The sequence below is a fragment of the Mirounga angustirostris genome, unplaced genomic scaffold (genome assembly GCF_029215605.1).
Source record: "Mirounga angustirostris isolate CCGP_5_RB_7025 unplaced genomic scaffold, mMirAng1.0.hap1 SCAF_2, whole genome shotgun sequence".
In the NCBI taxonomy this organism is placed as follows: domain Eukaryota; kingdom Metazoa; phylum Chordata; class Mammalia; order Carnivora; family Phocidae; genus Mirounga; species Mirounga angustirostris.
Window position 1 is genome coordinate 195,485,344 of NW_026991710.1, and position 22,195 is coordinate 195,507,538.

The 22,195-nt window shown below is 41.4% G+C and overlaps 1 protein-coding gene across 6 annotated transcripts in view; it reads left to right on the forward strand.

The window, feature by feature from the left end:
- The first annotated feature begins 1,559 nt into the window (after positions 1 to 1,559).
- Positions 1,560 to 22,195, forward strand: part of LOC123847816 (zinc finger protein 705A-like) — a 36,762-nt gene continuing 16,126 nt past the window's right edge. For all 6 annotated transcript variants that reach the window (XM_054508552.2, XM_045879591.3, XM_045879594.3 and 3 more), the window contains exons 1-3: positions 1,560 to 1,791; positions 20,218 to 20,499; positions 20,781 to 20,851. The gene's annotated coding sequence lies outside the window, so the exon portion shown is untranslated. The remainder of the gene's footprint in view (positions 1,792 to 20,217; positions 20,500 to 20,780; positions 20,852 to 22,195) is intronic.

The window sequence follows — 22,195 nt, forward strand, 5'->3', positions numbered from 1 at the left end:
TTTCATAGGGAACTTCCAAACAATGCGCACCCTACGTGCACCCACGTATCACTTCGGTCAACTTCCAGCCTCCTGAAGCATTCTATGTGTAAACCAGAACACAGAAGATTTGATGGAGAAAGTGGGTTGGAGGCTGGATGGTTTACACTGGCAGAACTGTATCACTTGACTTCTATGTAGAGAGAGGGGGATGAAGACGGAATGGGGGAGAGGTTCAGGTAGCTGGATTCCTTGGCCCCAAATCATATACAGCCCTCCTTAGTCTGTGTCCAGTTCCCCACAGATCTGAGATGAGTCAGGTGAGCTCAGGTGAAGTGATCTCCGCCCTGGAGGCACTGTGGGCAGGGCTCCCCTGACTCCCTCCATAGGATCCCCAGTGTTTACTGTTCCCCTCCCTAAGAGAACATTATCCTTCCAGAACTTAAATCTATGAGTCCAGATATTTAATATTTAAAAAAAATGTAAAAGTTGGAGAAATTTGTGTAGGTTTTGGGAAAACCAGAAGAGTTCTTCTTCGGGAATCATCTTTGAGAAATTTCTGCAGCAAGAGTAGTTGGGATTTAGTTTTGCCAAATTCCCTCTAGTATGAACTTCAGAATTTATGAAGGAGATAGAGAAGATTTTCACTTACATATTTCACAATTAATATTTATTAAGGGTATAAACGAGGCAACTGAAATCTGAGAATCCAGTTTTACTGTGTTTACTGTTCTTGTCAGCGAACAGACATTTCAATCAGGTGTATATAGAAATAATGAAAAACTAATATTGTCCACACTTGACACAAAACATTTAGAGATAGAAAAAATGCAGATTAAAACATCTGACTTTTCACAATTAAAAATGTTCTCTCGGTTAACTCTGGAGTAAAGATAAAGAAAAATGTGAAATGTAGTAACTCAGGCAATTTGCTGATGTCACGCACATTTGGCTCAAAGGTATCTGAATTTACACATCTTCTCCAGATGTGCGCAATCACACCAAGGCCTCGGCCGTCCATCCTCACTGCCAATGCTGGGCCCGCGAAGTCCTTCCGCCGCCCCGCGAGCAGGGAAGACAAACGGAAGCTACCGTCTGCGGTTTCGCACAGGTGAGTTCGGCGCTCACACTCGTCCCACCGAAAAAGAAACACACATTTAACAGGTGGCGCTGCAGACGTCCCTGCCCCGCACACCGCCTGCATCTCCGCACAGAGGTCCCCGCACCCGGGCCGCCCCTCCGAGCCCGCGGACCCACAGGCACGCACAAAGGTTTTTTATTTAAGCCGTTCTCAAACTGTTGAGAAGGAAACAGCTCCGCACTCCACATTGCTGGCGCCAACGCTAAGCTGTTACCTAGAGTACCTGAACCATTAACTTGAAGCCGAGCAGGGCAGCCCGGCCCCACGGAACACCCTACACTTTCCCCAGGACGCAAAAGCGCCCACCCAAGCTCTGGGGCGGAAGGACGCGCAGACCGGAAACGGCCTGGAGGTGGGGCGGAGGCACGCGCCCGCCTCGCACAAACCCTTCCCTCCAGGCCCCGCCCCACCCGCGCTCGCCGTTTCCGGCCCACCCGGAAGCAGATTTCCCGGATGGAAGGGCGTCTGCGCTGGCGTGAGTTCCGGCAGTTCCAGTTGTACCTCGCACGTCGCTGCTCGCACGTCGCTGCCCGCGCGGTGTTGCGTCCTTCACACCCGGAGGCCGGGGCCTCGCGAACCTTACAGCCCCCACCTCCGCCAGCCTCGCCCGCGGGGAGCCCCGCCCGGTCGCGAGACGCTGTGCTGCTGGTCTGGATCCGCGTCTGTTTCCGGTAGGCTGGCTCCCAAGCCGTCTCCGCCCCAACTCTTCTGCTTCTCTTCTTTCCCCCGTCTCCCCTCCGCACCCGGCGCGTGTCAGGTCCCCGCCCGCGAGGTGCGTTCTCGCCCTTCGCGGCACCGGGGGGGCGGCACCAGGACGCTTCGCCCTCTTGACGTCGGATCCTGTAGACCCAGCCCTGAATTCTCCTCCACGCGTCGTTCGGGGTCGGCCCGGCTGCTGCTCGGGCCCCTCCGCAGCCACCTCCTCAGGGAGGCCTCGTGCTGGGGCGCTCACCCGCCCCATCTTCTGACACCCCTTGTTCTGTCCCGTCCCTGCCCACTGGCTGTGCCACCAGAAAGTGTGCTTTCCCCGGGCAGGGAATGTTCATTCTCTTCTTGTGAATGTGGAGTTGGGGCGGGGGGATAAGGGGAAAGAGAGAGACAAGGGGAGGACCAGGGAAACCGAGCCAAGGAGAGGGACGAGAAAAAGCGGGGGTAAAATTGAGGAGAGGGAAGTGGGTCCGATGGGCTTAACTTTTTATATTAACAGCCAAAATTTAGTTTAACCAGTTAGTCTAATATGGCACATCTTTCTCCCCTTCGGTGACCTTTTACCGTAGTGGGCTGTGAACTGTTTCCCAGTTAAGTATGTTTATGTTCTCTTTGCCATGTCTCTGGAAATGATCAAGGATATGCTGGACTGTTGTGGAACTTTGTTGAAAGAGCGCCCATCTGTTCATAATTGAATAAATTACTCAGCTGTTTCCGTTGCTGACCTTCTTTCGTGTTTTCCAGTGCTACTAATTAGGTCTTCTTAATTTCATATTTTTTGATAGTTTAATAGGATGTTCTGGAAAAGAGGAATTAAATATTGTGAATAAAGACTGTGAGTAAAACCATGACAGAGAAGCGGCTCTTGGTCAGGAATTGAGAGATATGATCTGAAGTTTCTGGGGTAGGGGTGTGAAGGGCAAAACCTGCCACACTATCCCAAACTAGCCATGTCGTTCCTGTGAGGACAGTGCTGTTCCTCAGGGGGTTGCAAGATAGCTTGAAAAAAGTCCAGACTTTTTTAAACCAAGCATAGAACAGAAGTATCTCTCCAAGGAGGAGGGAGGCAGAAGCGCGTTGACTGTGTGAAGGGAGTCTGGAGAGGGAGTAAGAGTGGTGTTTGGGGCTCAGGGACCCAGGAATGGGAGAGACAGAGAAGCTCAGGAGCAGGAGAAATGGAAGTGTCTGCTCTGACCCTGTGCTCAGCAGCTACTAGCAGAGACTATGGGGTCTGTATTTTCAAGGGAACACAGGTCCAGTGCATATACTCACTGCTGCCACACAGTGTGTGGGCTTCACTAGGATAGGAGTGTGTTCTGAAGAAACAGGCAGAAAAATCCATCTGTTGATCTTCATAAAGGAGTTTAATGCTCCTGAATTCACCAATGTTTCAGCGAACAGCAGAGGACTGTCTTTGCCACATAGCGAATTCCTTCTTGTTTGTGGCTGCTGTACAGCAAAGTGTTCTGTTGACTGGAAGCCCTAAAAGTCATCTCCGCACTCAGGAGTGACTCTCAAGATTGATCTTGCCTGAGAAAGCAGCTTTTCATGTGTCCTTTTTAATTTAGTGTTTCCTTGTTTCATTCTTTAATCTTTTATTTAATCTTTTAACTTTTACTAATTATCTTCTTTGTAAAACTTGAAATGTCAGTTAAACTCTTGCTTCCTTTTACTTTCTTAGTTTGTAAAGTTGAACAATTGGTTCATTCATTTTCAAAACTTCTTTAATAAGTATAAAATTTAAACATTTTTTCTTTTAAAAAAAGATTTGAGAGAGCACGTGTCCACTCCAGTTGGGGGGGGGCAGCAGAGGGAGAGAGAGAGAGAATCTCAAGCAGACTTCACTCTGAGTGCAGAGCCTGATGTGGGGCTCAGTCTCATGACCCTGAGATCATGACCTGAGCCGAAATCAGGAGTCAGATGTTTAACTGACTGAGTTACCCCCGCAGGTGCCCCTAAAGTTTACACATTTTTTTCAAGATAATAACTGTGGCCTTATCCCATGGTTTTGACATTTTTTCTGGAGGGTCAAACAGTTCTAGGACATCCTCACTGAGTCTCACCTATCAGCATAGACCTGTCAGTACAGGACTTTCAACATTCAGGAGGCTCATCCATGAATTAATGTCAGCAAGAATAATGCCCATGAACTAATGGGGACCAAAAGAAAAAAAAAACAAAAAGACGAGTGGGATGAGATAGTGTGAGATGAAGAGAAATGCTGATGAATGGGCCCCACCTTTCTCTGGATTAAAGGAGACAAGAAGGCAACAGCTAGACATAACAGCAGCCCAGAAACACTTTCTTTTTAAATTCAAATTTCAGATTGGAAGATACCCTAATATTTAAGTGCTAAGAGGATCGATCAAATAGGGAGTAAAGTTATTAGTTTATAAGTAATAACATAAAATCCATGATATGGCAGGAAATAACAGGACCCAAACATAAAGTTAGATATAAACAACCAAACTGAGATTAAAAGTAATTCCTCACCTGTTAACGGGAAGATGGCATAAACAGGAGATGCGAATGCAGGAATACTTCAATGGTTGAAAGCATCTACCTCCAAAATTACCTACCTCATTTGTGAAATAAGTTACCAACTATCCGATGAATGAAAGAGGAAAGACAAGTCTATGGAAATTCATTTGTCATAGCAAAGGTTTGAAATAGCATTTATTTTTACATGGGAGTTGGAATTGACATGCAAGACCTAATAGGATTGCCAGGTTTTTTTGAGAAATGACCAAAATGACCTGAGATACAGTGGAATATTTATTGTGCTCCTTACTGGAATTATTTCATTGTGGGAGCTAGAAGATTTTTTTTTCTTTAAGATTTTATTTATTTATTTGACAGAGAGAGAGAGTCCAAGTAGGCAGAGAGGCAGGCAGAGGGAGAGGGAGAAGCAGGCTCTCCGCTGAGCAGGGAGCCTGATGCAGGGCTCGATCCCAGGACCCCGGGATCATGACCTGAGCCGAAGGCAGCTGCTTAACCAACTGAGCCACCCAGGCGCCACGAAGATTTTTTTTTTTTTAAGCCAGAAGATTTTATCTCTGCAGCAGTAGAAATGCCACTCAAATGTAAAATTCAGTTGTAAATGAGATACTGATGAAACTATTTACTACACTGCGTTGTGTGTTAACATTTTCTTTCCTGTTAGCCAAAATATAAAGTGTAAGGTTGGCTTCCCATTTTAATAAATTAGTAAATTCTTTTCTAAATTTAAATTTTAGGTAGTTAACATTCTGTGCAATATTAGTTTCTGGAGTACAATTCAGTGATTCATCACTTACATACAACATCCAGTGCTCATCATAACAAGTGCCTTCCTTAATACCCATCACCCATTTAGCCCATCCCCCACCCACCTGACTCCGTAAGCCCTCAGTTTGTTCTCTATTGTTGAGTCTCTTGGCTTGTTTCCTTCCGTCCTTTTTTTGCTTTCACCCTTCCCATATGTTCATCTCTTTTCGTTCTTAAATTCCACATATGAGTGAGATAATACAGTATTTGTCTTTCTCTAACTTATTTCATTTAGCATAATACACTCTACTTCCATCCACCTTGTTGCAAGTGGCAAGATTTCATTTTTTTTGATGGCCGAGTAGTTTTCCATTGCATATATACACACCACATCTTTATCCGCTCATCAGTTGATGGACATTTGGGCTCTCTCCATAGTTTGGCTATTGTTGATAAACATCGGGGTGCATGTCCCCCTTTGAATCCGTACATTAGTATCCTTTGGGTAAATACCTAGTACTGCAATTGCTGGATGGTGGGGTAGTTCTATTTTTAACTTCTGGAGGAACCTCCATACTGTTCTCCAGAGTGGCTGTACCAGTTGACATTCCCACCAACAGTGTTAAGAGGGTTCCCCTTTTGCCACATCCTTGCCAACACCTGTAGTTTGTGTTGTTAATTTTAGCTATTCTGAACAGGTATGAGGTGGTATCTCATTGTGGTTTTGATTTGTATTTCCCTGAGGATGACTGATGTTGAGCATCTTTTCATGTGTCTGTTGGCCATCTGGATGTCTTCTTTGGAAAAGGTGTCTATTTATGTCTTCTGCCCATTTCTTAACTTGGTTGTTTTTTGGGTGTTAAGTTTGGTAAGGTCTTTGTAGATTTTGGTTACTAATCCTTTATTCGAGATGTTTTTTGCAAATATGTTCTCCCATTCATAGGCTGCCTTTTAGTTTTGTTGGTTGTTTCCTTCACTCTGCAGAAGCTTTTTATCTTGATGAAGTCCCAATAGTTCATTTTTGCTATTGTTTCCCTTGCCTTTGGAGATGTGTCTAGCAAGAAGTTGCTGTGGCCAAGGTTGAGGAGGTTTCTGCCTGTGTTCTCTTCTAGGATTTTGATGATGCCTGCTCACCATTAAGTCCTTCATCCACTTTGAGTTTATGTTTGTGTATGGGGTAAGAAAATGGTCCAGTTTCATTCTTCTACATGTGGCTGTCCAATTTTCGCAACACCATTTCTTAAAGAGACTGTCTTTTTTCCATTGGATATTTTTTCCTGCTTTGTTGAAGATTAATTGACCATAGGGTTGAGGGTCCATCTCTGGGGTCTCTACTCTGTCCCATTGATCTCTGTGTCTGCTTTGTGCCAGTACCATGCTGTCTTGATGATTACAGCTTTGTCATATAGCTTGAAGTCAGGCATTTTGATGTCATCAGCTTTGGTTTTCTTTTTCAACATTCCTCTGGCTATTCGGGGTCTTTTCTGGTTCCATACAAATTTTAGGATTGTTTGTTCCAGTTCTCTGAGAAATGTAGATGGTATTTTGATAGGGATTGTACTGAATGTGTAGATTGCTCTGGGTAGCATAGATATTTTAACAATATTTATTCTTCCAATCCATGAGCCTGGAATGTTTTTCCATTTCTTTGTGTCTTCCTCAATTTCTTTCATAAGTGTTCTGTAGTTTCTAGAGTACAGATCCTTTACCTCTTTGGTTAAGTTTATTTCTAGTTATCTTATGGTTTTGATGCCATTGTAAATGCGATTGATTCTTAATTTTTGTTTCTTCTGTCTCATTGTTAGTGTATAGAAGTGCAGCTGATTTCTGTGCATTAATTTTATATCCTGCCACATTGCTGAATTCCTGTATGACTTTTAGCATTTTTGGGGTGGAGTCTTTTGGGTTTTCCACATAAAGTATCATGTCATCTGTGAAGAGAGAGTTTGACTTCTTTGCCAATTTGAGTGCCTTTTCTTTTTGTTGTCTGATTGCTAAGGCTAGGACTTCTAGTACTATGTTAAACAACAGTGAGGAGAGTAGTGTTCCTGACCTTAGGAGAAAAGCTTTCAGTTTTTCTGCATTGAGAATGATATTCACTGTGGGCTTTTCATATATGGCCTTTATGATATTGAGGTATGTTCCTTCTATCCCTACACTGTGGAAAGTTTTAATCAAGAAAGGATGCTGTACTTTGTCAGATGCTTTTTCTGCATCTATTGAGAGGATCATATGGTTCTTGTCCTTTCTTTTATGAATATACTATATCACATTGATTTGCGGATGTTGAACCACCCTTGCAGCCTGGGAATAAATCCCACTTGGTCGTGGTGAATAATCCTTTTAATGTACTGTTGGATCCTACTGGTTTATATCTTGATGAGAATTTTGGCATTCGTGTTCATCAGAGATACTGGTCTGTAATTCTCCTTTTTGGTGGGGTCTTTGGTTTTGGGGTCAAGGTAATACTGGCCTTATAGAACGCGTTTTGAAGTTTTCCTTCCATTTCTATTTGTTGAAACAGCTTCAGAAGACTAGGTATTAGTTCTTCTTAAATGTTTTGGTAGAATTCCCCTGGGAAGACATCTGGCCCTGGACTCTCTCTGGATTTTTTTTTTTAATTAACATATAATGTATTATTTGTTTCAGGGATACAGATCTGTGATTCATCAGTCTTACACAATTTACAGCGCTCACCATAGTACATATCCTCCCCAGTGTCCATCACCCAGCTACCCCATCCCTCCCACCCTCCTCCCCTCTAGCAACCCTCCGATTGTTTCCTGAGATTAAGAGTCTCTTATGGTTTGTCTCCCTCTCAGGTTTCGTCTTGGTTCATTTTTCCCTACCTTCACCTACAATCCTATGTCTTGTTTCTCAAATTCCTCATATCAGTGAGATCATATGATAATTGTTTTTCTCTGATTGACTTATTTCGCTCAGCATAATACCCTCTAGTTCCATCCACATCACTGCAAATGGCAAGATTTCATTTTTTTTGATCACTGAGTAATATTCCATTGTATATATATATACCATATCTTCTTTATCCATTCATCTGTCGATGGACATCTAGGCTCTTTCCATAGTTTGGCTATTGTGGACATTGCTGCTGTAAACATCAGGGTGCACGTGCCCCTTTAGATCACTACATTTGTATCTTTGGGGTAAATACCCAGTAGTGCAATTGCTGGGTCGTAGGGTAGCTCTGTTTTCAACTTTTTGAGGAAATTCCATACTGTTTTCCAGAGGGCTGCAACAGCTTGCTTCTCACCAACAGTGTAGGAGGGTTCCCCTTTCTCCGCATCCTCACCAACATCTCTCATTTCCTGACTTAAGCCATTCTGACTGGTGTGAGGTGGTATCTCATTGAGGTTTTGATTTGTATTTCCCTGATGCTGAGGGTTTTGAGCACTTTTTCATGTGTCTGTTGGCCATTTGGATGTCTTTTTTGCAGAAATGTCTGTTCATGTCTTCTGCCCATTTCTTGATTAGATTAGTTGTTCTTTAGGTGTTGAGTTTGGTAAGTTCTTTATAGATTTTGGATACTAGCCCTTTATCTGATATGTCATTTGCAAATATCTTTTCCCATTCTGTCGGTTGTCTTTTGGTTTTGTTGACTGTTTCCTTTGCTGTGCAAAAGCTTTTTATCTTGATGATGTCCCAATAGTTCCTTTTTGCCCTTGCTTCCTTGCCTTTGGTGATATGTCTAGGAAGAAGTTGCTGTGGCTGAGGTCGAAGAGGTTGCTGCCTGTGTTCTCCTCAAGGAGTTTGATAGATTCCTGTCTCACATTAAGGTCTTTCATCCATTTTGAGTCTATTTTTGTGTGTGGTGTAAGGAAATGGTCCAGTTTCATTCTTCTGCATGTGGCTATCCAATTTTCCCAACACCATTGGTTGAAGAGACTGTCTTTTTTCCATTGGACATTCTTTCCTGCTTTGTCGAAGATTAGTTGACCATAGAGTTGAGGGTCCATTTCTGGGCTCTCTATTCTGTTCCATTGATCTATGTGTCTGTTTTTGTGCCAGTACCATACTGTCTTGATGATGACAGCTTTGTAATAGAGCCTGAAGTCCGGAATTGTGATGCCAACAGGTTTGCTTTTCTTTTTCAACATTCCTCTATTTGGGGTCTCTTCTGGTTCCATACAGATTTTAGGATTATTTGTTCCATTTATTAAAAGAAGTTGATGATATTTTGATAAGGATTGCATTAAATGTGTAGATTGCTCTAGGTAGCATAGACATTTTCACAGTATTTGTTCTCCCAACCCATGAGCATGAAACATTTTCCCATTTCTTTGTGTCTTCCTCCGTTTCTTTCATGAGTATTCTATAGTTTTTTGAGTAGAGTTTCTTTGCCTGTTTGGTTAGATTTATTCCGAGATATCTTATCATTTTGGGTGCAGTTGTAAATGGGATAACTCCTTAATTGCTCTTTCTTCTGTCTTGTTGGTATATAGAAATGCAACTGAATTCTGTGCATTGATTTTATATCCTGCCACTTTACTGAATTCCTGTATGAGTTCTAGCAGTTGTGGAGTGGAGTCTTTTGGGTTTTCCACATAAAAGTATCCTATCAGCTGCAAAGATTGAGAGTTTGACTTCTTTGCTGATTTGGATGCCTTTTAGTTCTTTTTGTTGTCTGATTGCTGTGGCTAGGACTTCTAGTACTATGTTGAATAGCAGTGGTGATAGTGGACATCCCTGCCGTGTTCCTGACCTTAGGGGGAAAGCTCTCAGTTTTTCCCCATTGAGTAGGATATTTGTGGTGGGTTTTTCATAGATGGCTTTTATGATATTGAAGTATGTGCCCTCTGTCCCTACACTGTGAAGAGTTTTAATCAAGAAAGGATGCTGTACTTTGTCAAATGCTTTTTCTGCATCGACTGAGAGGATCACATGGTTCTTGTTCTTTCTTTTATTAATGTATTGTATCACACTGATTCATTTGCAGATGTTGAACCAACCTTGCAGCCCAGGAATAAATCCCACTTGGTCATAGTGAATAATTCTTTTAATGTACTGTTGGAACCTATTGGCTAGTATTTTGGTGACAATTTTTGCATCCATGTTCATCAGGGATATTGGCCTGCAATTCTCGTTTTTGATGGGGTTTTGGCTAGTTTGGGGATCAAGGTAATGCTGGCCTCATAACATGAGTTTGGAAGTTTTCCTTCCATTTCTATTTTTTGGAACAGTTTCAGAAGAATAGGTATTAATTCTTCTTGAAATGTTTGGTAGAATTCCCCTGGGAAGCCATCTGGCCCTGGGCTCTTGTTTCTTGGGAGATTTTTGATGACTACTTCAATTTCCTTAATGGTTATGGGTCTGTTCAGGTTTTCTGTTTCTTCCTGGTTCAGTTTTTGGTAGTTTATATTTCTCTAGGAATGCATCCATTTCTTCCAGATTATCTAATTTGCTGACATATAGTTGCTCGTAATATGTTCTTAGAATTGTTTGTATTTCTTTGGTGTTGGTTGTGATCTCTCCTCTTTCATTAATGATTTTATTTAGGTCCTTTATCTTTTCTTTTTGTTAAGTCTGGCCAGGTTTCAAAGAACCAGCTCCTAGTTTTGTTGATCTGTTCTACTGTTCTTTTGATTTCTGTTTCATTGATTTCTGCTCTGATCTTTATTATGTCTCTTCTGCTGGGCTTAGGCTTTATTTGCTGTTCTTTCTCCAGATCCTTTAGGTGTAGGGTTAGGTTGTGTATTTGAGACCTTCCTTGTTTCTTGAGAAAGGCTTGTGTTGCTATATATTTTCTTCTTAAGACTGCCTTTGCTGTATCCCATAGATTTTGAACAGTTGTGTTTTCATTTTCATTGGTTTCCATGAATTTTTTAAATTTTTCTTTAATTTCCTGGTTGACCCATTCATTCTTTAGTAGGATGCTTTTTAGCCTCCATATATTTGAGTTCTTTCCAACTTTCCTCTTATGATTGAGTTCTAGTTTCAAGCCACTGTGGTCTGAAAATATGCAGGGAATGACCCCAATATTTTGGTACCCATTGAGACCTGATTTGTGACCTGGGATGTGATCTATTCTGGCGCATGTTCCATGTACACTAGAGAAGAATGTGTATTCTGCTGCTTTGGGATGGAATGTTCTGAATATATCTGTGAAGTCCATCTGGTCCAGTGTGTCATTTAAAGTCTTTATTTCCTTGTTGATCTTTTGCTTACATGATCTGTCCATTTGAGTGAGGGGGGTATTAAAATCCCCTGCTATTTTGTATTGTTGTTGACGTGTTTCTTTGATTTTGTTATTGATTGGCATATATATTTGGCTGCTCCCATGTTAGGGGCATAGATATTTACAATTGTTAGATCTTCTTGTTGGATAGACCCTTTAAGTAGGATATAGTGTCTTTCTTCATCTCTTACTATAGTCTTTGGTTTAAAATCTAATTTGTTTGTTATGAGGATTGCCACCCCCGCTTTCTTTTGATGTCCATTAGCATGGTAAATGGTTTCCCACCCCCTCACTTTCAATCTGGAGGTGTCTTTGCATCTAAAATGAGTCTCTTGCAGACAGCATATCGATGGGTCTTGTTTTTTTTATCCAGTCTGATACCCTGTGTCTTTTGATTAGGGCATTGAGCCCATTTACATTCAGGGTAACTATTGGAAGATATGAATTTAGTGCCATTGTATTGCCTGTAAGGTGATGGTTACTGTATACTGTTTCTGTTCCTTTCTGGTCTATGTTACTTGTAGGCTCTTTATTTGCTTAGAGGACCCTTTTCAATAGTTCCTGTAGGGCTGGTTTTGTGTTTGCAAATTCTTAGTTTTTGTTTGTCCTGGAAGGTTTTTCTCTCTCCTATTTTCACAGACAGCCTATCTGGATATAGTATTCTTGGCTGCATATTTTTCTCATTTAGTGCCCTGAATATATCCTGCCAGTCCTTTCTGGCCTGCCAGGTCTCTGTGGATAGATCTGCTGCCAAGCTAATGTTTCTACCGTTGTAGGTTACAGACCTTTTGTCCTGAGCTGCTTTCAGGATTTTCTCTTTGTCTCTGAAACTTGTGAGTTTTACTCTTAGATTTTGGGGTGTTGACCTATTTTTATTGATTTTGAGAGGGGTTCTCTGCCCAGGACCTGGATTTTGATGCCTGTTTCCTTCTCCAAATTAGGGAAGTTCTCTGCTATAATTTGCTCCAATATACCTTCTGCCCCTCTCTCTCTCTTTCTTCTTCTGGGATCCCAGTTATTCTAATGTTGTTTCACTTTATGGTATCACTGATCTCTCGAATTCTCCCCTCGTGATCCAGTAGTTTATCTCTCTTTTTCTCAGCTTCTTTATTTTCCATCATTTGGTCTTCTATATCACTAATTCTCTCTTCTGCCTCATTTATCCTATCAGAACCTCCATTTTTTTATTGCACCTAATAATAGCCTTTTTTATTACGACTTGGTTAGATTTTAGTTCTTTTATTTTTCCAGAAAAGGATTCTTTAGTATCTTCTATGCTTTTTTCAAGCCCAGCTAGTATCTTTATAATTGTCATTCTGAACTCTAATTCCGACATCTTACTAATGTCTGTATTGATTAGCTCCTTGGCATTTGGTACTGCTTCTTGTTCTTTTTTTGAGGTCGTTTTTTCCATCTTACCATTTTGTCCAGAGGAGGACAGATGAATGAGAGAACAAAATGCTAGGAGGGTAACAACGTCCCCAGAAAAATACAGACTAAACAAATCAGAAGAGATCTGAAACCAGGGGGAAAAGAAAGGGAAAGAAAAAAAAAAAAGGAATATGATCAGGCTGTTGAATAGAACAGAGCCACACACTACATTCTACATTTTGGGTGTATTTTGGTCTGTTAGAGGAAATTGCCTCCCAAAATTTTAAAGAATGAAAAACTTATATGTATATACAAAAATAAGGGTAAATACAATGAAGGGATGAAATATGAATGTAAAGATGAAAATTAAAGATTTTTAAAAAGGAATTGATAAGAAGTTGGTTGAAAAAAGAATGAAAACAAAAGAGAATGTGATCAGGCAGGAAACTAGGACGTCATACACTAGATTTAGGGTATATTTTGGTTTGTTAGAAGAAACTGTATCCCAAAATTTTAAAGAAAGAAAAACTTATATACAAAAAATTTTACATAAGGGATATAAAATATGACTAAAAATGAGAATTGGAAAAGATTTTTAAAAAGGAATTGATAAGATATTGGTTGAAAAAGTGAAGAAGAAAATAGAAAAAAAATAAGGAAAATTAAAAAAAATTTACTTTGAAAAACTGAAGAATCATGGGAAAAAAGCCATGAATTCTATGTGCTGTATTCCCCTAGTGCTGGAGTTCTGCTGTTCTCATTGATCGGTAAACCTGGTCTTGGCTGGATGATCTTGCTGATCTTCTGGGGAGGGCCCTGTTGCAGAGATTCTCAAATGTCTTTGCCCGAGATGGAATTGCACTGCCCTTGCCAGGGGCCAGGCTAAGTAATCTGCTTGGGTTTGCTCCCAGTAGCTTTTGTTCCTTGCAAGCTTTCCGTACAGCTTTGGAGGACGAGAGTGAAAATGGCGGCCTCCCAATCTCTGGTCCCAGAGGAGCCGAGAACTTGGGGCCCCAGTCCTCAGTGAGCCCTCAGAGAAAAGCAGTCAATCACTCCTGTCTCCCTGATCTTCGGCCGCACTCCGTGCTCACCTGGCTCGTGCCCGAGCATTTCTGTCTCTGGCACATGACCCCGTTTGGAGTCTCCAGACCCAGCAGATTCCTGCAGTGGGCTCCTGAGCCGCTGCTCCGGGGGAAGAAGGGGAGTCTCCCCGATTCTGCCGCTTGTTGGGTCCCTGCTCAAAGGGCAGTGGCCCAGCTGTGCAGCGGATCACAGTTTATGGCAACTCTGAGTTGAGAGCCCACTCCTTGGCTCTGTCTTTGCTGCCGGCTTTGCCGCTCCGATACCTGGGAGCTCTGCCGCATTCAGGAACCCCTGGTCTTTCTGTGACCCCAAGGGTCCTGAGACCACACTGTCTCAGCGAATGTTCCACCACCACCACCTCCGCCCCTCCCCCCTCAACACACCCATTGGAGCAACATCCCTCAGTGGAGCAGACTTCTAAAAGTTTCAATTTTGTGCTCCGTTGCTGTATCACTTGCCGGTAGCAGCTGACGGAGGCCCCCTCCCCCTGTGGTCTGTCTTCCCGTATGTCACCTCGGATTCACTTCTCCACACGTCCTGCCTTCCAGAAAGTGGTCGCTCTTCTGTTCATAGAATTGCTATTCTTTTCTTTGATCTCCTGTTGAGTTTGTAGGTGTTCTGAATGGTTTGATCCCTAATCAGCTGAATTCCTGGGACCAGATGAAATTTAGGTCTCCTACTCCTCCCCCATCTTGCTCCTCCCCCCGGGAGATTTTTGATTACTGCTTCAATTTCCTTGCTGGTTATGGGTCTGTTCAGGTTTTCTGTTTCTTCCTGTTTCACTTTTTGGTAGTTTTTATGTTTCTAGGAATGCATCCATTTCTTCCAGATTGCCTAATTTGTTGGCATATAGTTGCTCATAATATGTTCTTATAATTGTTTATATTTCGTAGGTGTTTCTTGTGACCTCTCCTCTTTCACTCATGATTTTATTAATTTGAGTCCTTTCTTTTTTTTTTTTTTTTAAAGATTTTATTTATTTAACAGAGAGAGACATAGCGAGAGCAGGAACACAAGCAGGGGGAGTGGGAGAGGGAGAAGCAGGCTTCCCGCAGAGTGGGAAGCCTGATGTGGGACTCGATCCCAGAACCCTGGGACCATGACCTGAGCCGAAGGCAGATGCTTAACGACTGAGCCACCCAGGCGCCCAGTCCTTTCTCTTTTTGATAAGTCTGGCTATGGGTTTGTTGATCTTATTAATTCCTTCTGAGAACCAGCTCCTAGTTCCATTGATCTGTTCTGCTGTTCTTTTGGTTTCTGTTTCATTGATTTCTGTTCTGTTTATTAATTCTCATCTCCAGTTTGGTTTAGGCTTTATTTGCTGTTCTTTCTCTAGCTCCTTTAGGTGTAAGGTTAGCTTGTGTATCTGAGACTTTTCTTCTTTCTTGTGAAAGGTTTGTATTGCTGTGTACCTTCCCTCCTTGCTGGATCCCAAAGGTTTTGAACAGTTGTGTTTTTATTGTTTCCATGAAATTTTAATTCTTTAATCTCCTGGTTGACCCATTCATTCTTTAGTAGGATGTTATTTAACCTCCAAGTATTTGACTTCCTTCTAAATTTCCTCTTGTGATTGAGTTCAATTTTCAAAGCATTGTAGTCTGAAAATACACAGGGAATAATCCCAGTCTTTTGGTACTGGTTGATACCTGATTTGTGACCCAGTATGTGATCTATTCTGGAGAATGTTCCATGTGCACTTGAGAAGAATGTGTATTATGTTGCTTTAGCATGGAATGCTCTGTATCTGTGAAGTCCATCTGGTCCAGTGTGTCATTCAAAGCCCTCGTTTCCTTGTTTCCTTGATCTTTTGCTTAGATGATCTGTCCATTGCTGTGAGTGGGCTGTTAAAGTCCCCTACGATTAACATGTTATTACTAATGTGTTTCTTTAATTTTATTATTAATTGGTTTATATAATTGGCTGCTCCCAAGTTAGAAGCATATGTATTTATAATTGTTAGGTCTTCTTGTTGGATAGACCCTTTAAGTATGATATAGTGTCCCTCTTCATCCCTTCCTACAGTCTTTGATTTAAAATCTAATTTGTCTGATACAAGGATTGCTATGCCAGCTTTCTTTTGATGGCCAGTAGCATGAGAAATGGTTCTCCACCCCCTCACCTTCAATCTGCAGGTGTCATTGGGTCTAAAATGAGTCTTTCGTAGGCAGCATATAGTTGAGTCTTGTTTTTTTTTTTTTTAATCCATTCTGATACCCTATGTCTTTTTTTTTTTTTTTAAAGATTTTATTTATTTATTTGAGACAGAATGAGAGAGAGAGAGCACATGAGAGGGGGGAGGGTCAGAGGGAGAAGCGAGACTTGATCCAGGGACTCCAGGATCATGACCTGAGCTGAAGGCAGTTGCTCAACCAACTGAGCCACCCAGGCGCCCAACCCTATGTCTTTTGATTAATGCATTTAGTCCATCTACATTCAGAGTGATTATTGTGAGATATGAATTTAGAGCCATTGTGTGACCTGTAGAGTTGGTGTTTCTGTTGATGTTCTTTGGTCCTTTCTAGTCTTTGTTGCTTTCAGTCTTTTTGTCTCCAGAGAGTCCCCCTTAAAATTTCTTGCAGAGCTGGGTTACTGGTCACAGACTCCTTTAGTTTTTGTCTGTCTGGAAAACTCTTTATAACTCCTTCTATTCTGAATGATGGCCTTGCTGAATAAGGAATTCTTGCATGAATATTTTTCCCATTCAGCATATTGAATATATCCTTCCACTCCATTCTGGCCTGCCAATTCTCTGGAGAGATCTGCTGTGAACCTGATCTGTCTTCCCTTTTAGGCTAAGGACCTATTTTCTCTTGCTGATCTCAGGATTCTTTTATTGTCTGCATATTTTGTGAATTTAACTATGATAGGCTTTGGTGATGGACGGGTTTTGAATTTAATGGGAGTTCTCTGTGCTTCTTGGATTTTGATGTCTGTGTTCTTCCCCAGATTAGGGAAGTTTTCAGCTGTAGTTTGTTCAGATAAGCCTTCTGCCCCTTTATCTCTCTCTTCATCTTCCAGGACTACTATGATACAAATGTTATTAACGTTTTAATAGGTCACTGAGTTCCCTAAGTCTGCCTTCACGGTCCATTATCTTTCTTTCCCTCTTCTTTTCAGCTTCATTATTTTCCATAATTATATCTTCTGTATCACTCATTGCTCCTATGGTTTATCCATCCTCATTTTTATGGCCTGCATTTGTGTTTGGAACTTGGTTATAGCATTTTTAATTTTGGGCTGACTAGATTTTAGATCTTTTGTCTCTGCAGTAAGGGATTCTCTGTTGTCTTCTATGCTTTCTTCAAGCCCAGCTAGTATCCTTATAATCATTGTCTTAAATTCTAGTTCAGACATCTTACTTATATCTATATTGATTAAATCCCTGGCTGTGAGTTCTACCTCGTGTTCTTCCTTTTGGGGTGTCATTGTCATTTTATCCAGAAAAAAAAATGAAGAGAAAAAAAAAAAAAAAAGCAAAAAACAAAGAAAAAATAGGAAAACAAAAACAAAAAGCAAGGAAAAAAAACTAGATCCTGCGTGTGTTTTGTTCTTCTTGTTAAAAGAATCTAGACCCCAATATAAAAAAAAGAAATGAAAGTATGCAAAAAAATATATATATATTTAAAATATATAAATAAGAATAATAAATAAAAGAACTTGGAAAATATAAGAAAATGAAAAAATAAGAATGTAGAAAGGAAGCTCGATTCTATTTCCCTTAGAGTTGAAGCTTTGCAGCACTCTATGTAATCAATAAACTTGTTGGGACTTAGTTGTCTGTGCCATCTTCTTGGAGAGGGGGGGCCTGCTGCACTGATTCTCAGGCTGTCTTGTTTCAGTGGAAATGCCTCTCCAGGATGCAGTGTGGGCAGGGCTGGTGTACCAGCCTCCGGACTCCATTTTGTGTCCCTCCTTTGCTCCCTGAAGGCTTTCAGCACTGATGGGACAGATGAAGATGGCTGCTTCCTACTCTTTACCCTGGGAGCTAAAAGTTCAGCCCCCCAGCTCTTCAGTGAACCCTCCGAGAAGAGAAATCAATTGGCCTATTTGTGACCCTGGTTTCTGTCTGATCCCTGCGTTCACACTGCCCTTTGCCGAGCCTTTTTATCTCAGGCATGTGACCGAGTTTCAAGAAGTCCAAATTTCAGGGACTCCCATGCCATGGACCCACACTGTTCCTGGGGGGGGGGGGGTGTTAAAAATTATGAAAGGTTGGATTTGAAAGGTTTTTCTATTATAGTATTAATTTGAAAGATACATTTCCTTTGGTTTTACACTTCCTTCACATTTAATTGCCTTTGCTTTCCAATTTGTGTGTTGCTAGAAGGTAAGAGGCAAGAAAGCAAGACGATTTTGGTTATGTTAACTTGTAAACTTTTATCTCCTTAGTACCTGGAATAGCCTGGCCCATAACTGGTGTTGGGATTCAAGGCAGCTCACTTAATAATATCATTTTTCCAGATTGCAGTTCTGAAAGGGAAGGAAAGACACGTGAATGGATACAGATATCAGTCATTTTTATTGGCAGATTTGTTGGAGAACATCGTTTTGGTATGGAGAAAACAAATGTTGCACCCCAGAACTAAGCAGCTGTGTCCAAATAGCCTGGAAAGGGCTGGGAAATCTTAATGGTTAGCAATGATCTAAAAATATTAAGGTGATACTGAGGATGAGGAAGGGCTTCTTCCTAGTGACTCTTTAAGAGATTTGGAGGGAGGGGCTAAGCTGTGTAATCACCCATCCTGAAATCACTAAAGTCCCCGTCCTAAAGTCACTGTTCCTGCGTGGGTGGGAAGTTGTTCAATACAGTGTTGTGTGAATAAATAACTTGGAACCGTTAGTTCTAAAGTTTGCTTGTATGGCTATGTTATTAACTATACATTTAATTTCTCTTTCATGAGACGGTTTCTATTGACAGAGCCCATTTTGAAATGTTTGTTTTGACTGCTTTCTCGTAGTGAGTCCTTTTTGTCCTCGGCACAGTCTCTGTGCCACTAGTTAAATTATTGCTGATTCATCTGTGTGTTACGCTTAACACAAATCTTCTCTTAAGTCTATCTCTGAGTTGAGGAAGAGTTCACTTGGTTCTAAGATTACCGGTCACAGTTGGTTCCCCTGAAGATCTTGTAGGCATTCTTCATGATCACATTTTGTTCACCGAATATCATCTCATATCTCACTTGAGCTAATTTATTAATGATCCTCAAATCATTCATCTTTGAATTACAGCCTCTTTGGGGGCACTCTTATTTTGTATTGCTTTATATACGTTTATCCAAACTGTGTTTCCACAAACTCACAAATTCATTTTTGCACATTTTAATATGCAATGCATATTAATGCATTTTAATACTTCTTTAATTTTAATACTTCTTTATTGAATTCATGAAATTATTTTTTGTCATATCATGTCCTTTATAATCTTTAGCAGTAAGATGCATTTTATAGGTTGTGGGCTTGTCTTTCACAGCTTTCAATGGTTTTTACTTAATCCTTTTCTCTTTTGCTCATTTTAAGCTTGTCAGCAACATTAATGAGTGACTTTTCAGCAGTGTCTCTTTTCCCTTCTTGTACCTCCCAATGGGGTCTCTTTTAAATGGTTTTTATTTTATTTTTGGAAGTTTTGGAGCTTTGCCAAGTCATTTTTCCTTCTTTGTAATCTTTCATCCTTATAATTCTGCTTTGAAGTCCTGTTTTTAAGGTTTTTAATGATTTGTTGTTTATCCATTACTAAAATTATTGGATGATTTTTAAATGCTTTGCTCCAAGGCAAAGGATTCTTTGAATATTAATATTCAGTTACTTTTGCACTCCTACCTCTTTTTAATAGTTAGTGTGTTGGTTATTTTTTTTTCCCATGCCATTTTCATTGAGTTGAATTCACCTTAAACCCCATGAATTCATGATTGTAGTTTGCAGAGAAATACATGTCAGGGTCATGCCATAGCAGCACCTCTTCCTGGCTCAGAATGATGACTGTTTAACACCGGACATTTGGAATGTTTGTGGGACCTAGGTGGCATTTTCCATAATCTAAGAAATATCAGCTACTGAGAAGCTGCTTTTTATTTACGGTTTTGATCCACTCATGACCTTTGATGCCTACCACTTGGAAACATGGACAAAACACAGTGATACCTAGGTCAAGTCTTCCTTAACTCATAGGACTTTCCGGTTTCGTATGTGTAGGGATTCCCTGGATATCCCTATATTTCCTTTGAAGAAAAATTCTAAAGGTAAAACATAACTTTACATTTCAATCTATATTTGCCTCGAAGGCAAAACCTAACATAATCCCATGGCCAATGTGATATTAGTTTCCCTAGATTTTCCTTCTCCTTGGAATCTCCTTGCATTCTCCCATATGTTCTGGATAACTCAGTTGGTAAACCATATTTACAGAATATCTTTTGGGCATTGTTAAATGTCCTGGATATTGGCTGCTTTCCCCCAGTTATCAGATTTTTGTATTAATATATGGTTTCTCTTTCAGATCTGAATCAAAGCTCTGTCCTCTCCACTGAAAGACTCATAGGAAAATAAGAGGATACAGTGCCCAGAATCCAGCTATCACCTCTCCAGACATTTAAACAACTCTCCAGTTCCTGAGACCCCTCAGCTCACCCAAGAAGGCAAAAGATTTGATTTCTTCATCACAGTACATGTATACAGTGGGCAGAGAGCAAAGCTTGGTAATCACCTTGGCATTGCCTGGCTCTGTGATGCTGAAGACATTCTCATTTCTGTGCATTACAGAAGAGATTCAGATTTCCAGGTATGGACCAATGTCCAGGGGAGGGGTGTTTTCACTGTTCTGAAGGGCAAGTACCTCAAAGCTCAGGGAAGAGGCAGGTGTCAGAGGGGTATAGAGCCATATGGCCCAGTCCAAGTGCCCTAAAAGGAAAAATACTGGAATAAGGGCTGAGGGCACAGTTGGAGCAGGTATCCACCCACTTTCTGGCCTTGTAGCCATGGAGGAGGACAGCAAGGGGCCAGAGGTAAAACTGTGGGCTCTCATCAGCTTTGGAGATGAATGTCAGTTTTCTTCCTCTGCAGAGTTTGTAAGCTTTGGAAGATGCTAGTTGAGCATTCTGCACTATGGAGACATGTACCTGACACCTTACAGGGTATGTATGTATGGACTCTTATTTGGGAAAGTGCTTGAGGGTATCTGCTTTATATGGATGGCAGTTCTTACACAGAACCCATCCTGGCCTCCTCAAAGGATATATATAGGGGGGCTCAGTGGAGCTTTGACATTGTTCAGGAGCCCTGAACATTAATCATTCCACTCTCTGATTCAAGTTGAAGGCAGCTGATTTTAGTCCTTTGATCATCAGAATGTTTGGCTGTTGCAGGTAAGGCTTCTCTTCTGGCCATACATGGGATCAGAGTTCCTGTCATTGAGTGTGGGATGCTACTGAGCTGAGGCATAAATGGTTCTGAAATCATCCCAGCTTTAATTAAGGAAGTTGGGAAGAAGTGCCTCCATCTGACTAAACTGTAGTTGCATGTTACATACTTGAGGAAACTCCCAGTCACCAAAACTCCCCCAATTCCTGACAAATCTGGAACTACACAACTCTAAAATTTCAAAGTCCTGGATCTTTGAGGAAAGTGACTACTCTTCACTACTCTTACAATAGAACCTTGGCTTGGACGCTGTTCCTGCCTTCAGTGACAGGTGGTGACCTTGTCCAGCTGAAAGCTCTGCATTTCCTGGAAATGGTAAACATTTCCTTAAGTGTCAGATAAGGGGCTCATGATGGCCCTCTCTGAAGTTGATGGATTCCAGAACCTAGAACTGGTGAACTCCTTCTCAAATGAATTCCTACAGGCAGTAGTAGTGCAGCATCTTCAGAAGCTTTAGAAACTCAGAACGAGAGTGAATGGTCTCACAAACCAAGTATAGTCTCAACTAGAAAGGATGGATTCACTGCAGCCATTGGAGCCAAATACTCCTCCCACAGCTGAAGACTTCTCCTCTACCCCTCCCATCTTCTTTGTGTGCCTAAAATGCCCAGACCCCAAACCCTCAAGTTCCTAGAAGTCCATACCCCATGTCAGGAGAGAGGATACCAAGGCTCTTCTGCAGAAAGTTCTGCTCCACTCTCTGGTTCCCTTCAGTCCCAGCCCAAACTCATCCATTGAAGGGTGGAAGTGAAGACACAAAATGACTCAGTTCCGCTTCTCACCACCCTTACTTACACACCCTGTATCCTTTTTATCCTTTCTCTTCCTGCCCAATGGTTATCCCTCTGGGGTTCCTATTTTTCAGAGGCATTTGAAACCATGAGAAGACAACTCATCATAAACTGTGGTCAGGGAACAGGCTTTTGAGCCAGATAAATATGAGCCAGTAGTTCAACCAATTGCTCTCTGGGTTTTGTCAGGTCATGTGAATCCTATCCAAGTTGGTTTCCTAAAAGGAAAAGTGAAGATGATAATGGCAAACTTGTAGGGTCTTCTGA